Raw genomic sequence first — 5,863 nt, forward strand, 5'->3', positions numbered from 1 at the left:
TACCAAATTCTTGTATGAGTTCTAGCAGTCTCTGTATTGAGTCTCTTGGTTCTTCTATGTATAGAATCAGGTCATCTGTGAATAGTCAAAGCTTGACTTCTTTGTTTCCCATTAGGATTCATTTGATTTCTTTTTCTTGTCTTATTGCCTCTGTGAGTACATCTAGTACTGTGTTGAGTAGCATTGGTGATAGTGCACATCATTTCATTTTCCAAGTCTCGGTGGAAATGGTTGCAATTTTTCTCAATTCAGTCTGATGCTGCCATTGGGTTTTTCAAATATTTCTTTGATTATGTTGTGGATTGTTCCTTTTATGCCTACTTTGGTTATAGCTGTTAGCATGAGATGGTGTTGGATTTTGTCGAGAGTTTTTCTGCGTGTATTAATACTATTATATGATTTTTGATCTTCAGGTGTTGAAAGTGCTGTATTACATTTATAGATTCGTGAATGTTGAACAATCCCTGCATTCCCTGGGTCAATCCTACTTGATCCAGATGAGTGATCTGTCTGATTTTTTTTTTTTTTTTGGAGTTTGTTGGCTAGAATTTTGTTGTGGATCTTAGCATCAATGTTCATCAGAGTATTGGTCTGTAGTTTTCCTTCTCTGTTAATTCTCTATTTGCTTTTGGGATTAAGCTGATGTTGGCTCCATAGAATGAGTTTGGAAGGGTTGCTTGCTTTCCAATTGTTTCAGAGTTTGTATACGATTGGGGTTGGTCTGCTTGGAATTATCTTTAGAATTCAGCAATGAACCCATCTGGGGCTGGGCCTTTCTTTGTTGGGAGATCTTTAATTATTGAATCAATCTCTCCCTTGGTTATAGATTTGTTTAGATCTTCTGTTGCCTCTAGGCTAAGTTTTGGTAGGTGGAGGGAGTCCAAGAATCTTTATATTTCCTAGTACTCTTCTGATTTGTTGGAGTACAGTTGTTTGTAGTAATTTCTAATTATTTTCTTAATGCTTGTTAGGTTGCCTTTTTCATTTTTGATGCTATTAATTCTTTTTTTTTTTTTTAAAGATTTATTTTTATTATTTTTTATTGGAAAGGCAGATATACAGAGAGGAGAGACAGAGAGGAAGATCTTCCGTCCGATGATTCACTCCCCAAGTGAGCGCAACGGGCCGATACTATGCCGATCCGAAGCCAGGAGCCTCTTCCGGGTCTCCCACGCGGGTGCAGGTTCCCAAAGCCTTGGGCCGTCCTCGACTGCTTTCCCGGGCCACAGGCATGGAGCTGGAAGGGAAGCGGGGCTGCCGGGATTAGAACCGGCACCCATATGGGATCCCGGGCGTGCAAGGCGAGGACTTAACCACTTGCGCCACCGCGCCGGGCCCGATGCTATTAATTCTTGTTTTCTCTCATTTTGTTTGTTTATTTTTCTTTGTCCGTTGGGCAAGTGGGGTGTCTGCCGTGTTTCTCTTCTCATAAAAACAACTTTTTGATTTGTTGATTTTGTGTACTTTTTTGTTTGTTTTGATTTCAACTTGGTTTATCTCCTCCCTTCTTTTGATTATTTCTTGGTTCCTATTGTTTATGGGCTATTTTGCTGCTGTTTTTGCAATTCCTTTAAGTCTGTATTTAATTCCTGTATTTGGTGTCTTTCTTGAGCCTTGTCATAAGCAACAATTGTTACGAAGTTACCACATAAGACTGCTTTGGAGATGTGCCACAGTTTTGGGATGTTGTATTTGAGTTTTTATTGGTTTCCATAAATTTTTGATGTCATCCTTAATTTCTTCTCTGACCCATTGTTCATTAAATAACATATTGTTCAACCTCCAAGAGTTTTTCTATTTCCTGTGGCATGTTGATTTATTGATTTCTAGTTTCACTCCTTGGTGGTCTGAGAAAGTGCATGATACAAATCCACATTTTTTTTTTACATTAACGAGACTTGCTTTGTGTCCTGTTGTGTGGTCAATTCTGGAGAAGGTGCCAGGCATTGCTGAAAAAAATGTAAATTCTGTGTTCATAGGATGGAAGGTTCTGTAATTGTTTACTAAGTCCATTTGTTCTATTGTCTGTGTTCTGTTGTTTCTCTATTGAGTTTCTGCATTGTTGATCATTTTGGTGTTAATGGTGTGTTGAGGTCTCCTAGAATGATTGCATTTGCATCTATGTCTTCTTAAGTCTGTCAGTAATTGCTTCATGTAACTGGGTGCACTTGTGTTCTGTGTGTAGATGTCTATAATGGTAATCATTTTCTAATGTGTGGTTCCCTTCAATACTATAAAGTGCCCATATATGTTCCTTTAGATGTTTGCCACGTTGAAGTCTATACCGTTAAAATTAGAACCACCACACTAGCCTATTTTTCTCATCCATTCGCGTGAAATCTTTTTCCACCCCTTCACTTTCAGTTTCTTAGCTTCGTTTTTGGTTTTTGGTTAGATGTGTCTCTTATAGGCAACAGATAATTGGGTCGTGCTTGTTGATCTGTTCTGTTAATCTATGTCTTTTGATTGATGAACTTATGCCATTTTTGCCAAGTCTCAATTCTTCATGCAAAATTTTGAAAAGTCAATATGCAATGGTTTCAATCTACATTCTGAAGGATGACTGAAATGTAAACAACAGTGCATTTTGCTATCAGCCACCTGGTGTCTATTCACGTGAGATTCTGCAATTCGATAATTCTCAAATTTACCATCAATGTAGTAGATAATAGGCTGTCAGCAATTTTTATTATTCATTGCATCTACAAATTGAGGGGTATCAACTACTGTCAGCAACACCTGAATATCGCATTGCTTGAATAAAATTTTGTATTGTTTGACTTGTCCAATTTTGTTATCATTATTGTGTGAGAAGGACTTGAATCTGCTGAACACTAAAAAGCTTGGAGGAATCATGAGTTTTCCAGTTCTGATTTATGTACTACTACTGGAGTGACTTTAAACCATCTCTTCGCTAATTTTCTGTGCATCTGCTTTGACAGTTGGCAGAACACACAGAGCTTTCAAGGTTCTTTGTTGAGCTACTCTGCAGGAAATGCATTTCCATCATTTCAATGTTCTAGATTTCAACAAAACAAATACACAGAGGAACAACAAAAAGAAAAAAATTTAACAATTATAGGGACAGATTCGGCCCAAACAGGTGAAAGCAATCCATCACAATGTAGTCATGGGTCTGCTGTTGACACAGCTCCCCTCAGTAGCAGTAACTCGCACTCAAATTCATTCCTAGGTGTGTTGTCTCTATTATTTTGATTCATTCCCAACCCCAACACTATTATTATTTTTCTCTTCCATCCAAATGTATGTAATTTTCATATTTTTCCATTTTTAAAAATTTTAACTTTAATAGCATAATTTGAAAATGTGGAATACAAATGAAAAGTTTTAACCACTAAACATTTGGGCTTTAATGGGATTTTGTTTTAATTAATTTTTGTTAATATAAATTTTGAAATTCATCTTCTGTCCCTGTTTCCTTATTTTTGCTTTGCATCCTTAAACTCTTTGCTTAAACTGAGGCCATTTTGTTAGTGAATAGTTTGAATCTGAATCAATTAATAATTTGTTCTATGTTAAGTGTCACCATGATATAAACATGGGTATTCAGAACAGAGAATGCAACTTCAAAGAATCTACATTGCAAAACCAACATTAAACATTAAAGAGAGGTTTCATGCTTATGCTTTTTCCCATTAATTTATATTGTTGGTTATAATAAATGTTATAATAAATAACCTTTGTGATAATAACCAGTATTATATACTTCTGGGTACCAAGTCAGCTGACAGTCCCAACCCATTTTAAATCAAGTTAACCAGTGTCTCAGGGTTGTCTTGTAGCTCTAGTGGGAAATGTTCCAGTTGAAACCCTTCTCGTCCATTCTAAACAACCAAGTAGAAAAATGTTGGAGATCTTCCCAGCACTGGCCTAGTTTAGATCTTCTTTCACCACACACACCATGAGAGATGCAGTGCCTGTGCATAGTGCTTGTTCCTGGGCTCTTCAGCCCAAGGAAGATCTTGACTCCTTTTCCTGCCAGAGGTCCTTATGGAATGGTCCTGGGACAAATGGTTGGTTAGGTCCATCATATCTGCCATGATGTTAGTTGTTTTCTGGAAGGAAACATGAATAACTCATATAGAAAATTGTGACAGGAAGAATGATACAAAATCAAACATGTATCAAATGTGGACACAGGGCTGGGTGCGGCAGTGTAGCCCTTAAGGACCTCGCCTTAAACAGGCTGGGGGCCAGTATGGGCACTACTTCTAATCCCAGCGACCCCGCTTGCCATCCAGGTCCCTGCCTGTGCCCTGGGAATCCAGTCGCGGACGGCCCAAGACTTTGGGACCCTGCAGCTACGTGGGAGACCAGGAGGAGGTTCCTGGTTTCAGATTGGCTCAGCTCCAGCCATTGTGGCCACTTGGGGAATGAGCCACTGTATGGAAGATGTTCCTCTCTGTCTCTCCTCTCTATATATCTGCCTTTACAACAAGAACAAAAAAAAAAAATCTTTAAAAAAATGTGGATACAAATTCTGTTAAAATTATGTAACACCTTTAACAACGTGCCACATATAATACAAATGATATTATCGAATACAAGGATCCAGATGCCAACCCAGTTCATCACAGAACCCTTGAGGTTGCCAACCACCCTGGACTGACTCAAAAGTGTCACAATGTGATAATGGCCACAGCAAAATCCTCTTCAGGCTATGCTTGATGAGAATCACTCAGGAGGAAGAGAAAGCCTAAAACTAACAAAATGTAACACTAGACTGCCAAAATTGAGATTCAATGGAAATGTACATTTAAAAGAAGTGGTACATAATTTGTCCCTTTCTTTGTGAATTTATAAAGTTGTGAAGATGAGTGGGCCAGTTATCCTTCATCTTCTCTAAAACGAATCCCGGGGATTTCTTCTTCTTCTTCTTCTTCTTCTTCTTCTTCTTCTTCTTCTTCTTCTTCTTCTTCTTTCTTTATGTCTTATAATTCTAAAATCCTTATATCCAGACCAGCCCCAAAGATCACCTGCATCTTTAAACAATGACCAAGCATAACATGTGGGTCTCCTGTAAGGTTTCAGACTCTGGATTGGGCAAAGAGTCAGCAAATCTAGGGCAGTGTCTTGTTTACACATTCTTAAGACATTCTTTAGCCCATTTGTCCTCAGCAATCAGCTGACAAACCAATGCACCATGCATGGTTTCTGTGAATTTTTAAATATGTATATGAGATTTTCACATAGATGGTATTAAAGTTACTCTTGTCTGTGATCAGCTTCCCTCCAATTCTGAATAAAAGCTTTAGAAATCTGTCCTTGTATGGAAGCTATGCTCATCTGTATCATTGCTTTCACTAGAAAAAGATGTAATTGCAGGAGGCACTTTATTTATGATACTAATTATACGCTTTTTATTCATCAATACATTTATTCATTAATACCTTTATTTGAAAGACGAGAATTAAATTAAAGTTCCCACCTCTAGCTTTACTCTCCAATTGCCTTCATTAGAAGGAGATTATAGAGCATGACAGCGTAGTTGTTAAAGTCCTCACCTTGAATGAATCAGGATCCCATATGGATGCCAGTTCTAAACCCGGGGGCTCCAGTTCCCATTCAGCTCCCTGCTTGTGGCCTGGGAAAGCAGTCGAGGATGTCCCAAAGCTTTGGGACTCTTCACCCATATGGGAGACCTAGAAGAAGCTCCTGGATTTGGATTGGCTCAATTCTCGTCATTATGGCCGCTTGGGGAGTGAACCACCAGACAGAAGATCATCATCTCTGTCTCTCCTCTCTGTACATCTGCCTTTCAAATAAAAATAAATAAATCTTAAATTAAAAAGGAGATAATAGAGAAATGGTGATCTTAGCTGATGCCTGGATGCATGCATCC

The sequence above is a fragment of the Ochotona curzoniae genome, unplaced genomic scaffold (genome assembly GCF_017591425.1).
Source record: "Ochotona curzoniae isolate NIBS_2020 unplaced genomic scaffold, NIBS_Ocur_1.0 contig_924, whole genome shotgun sequence".
Lineage (NCBI taxonomy): Eukaryota > Metazoa > Chordata > Mammalia > Lagomorpha > Ochotonidae > Ochotona > Ochotona curzoniae.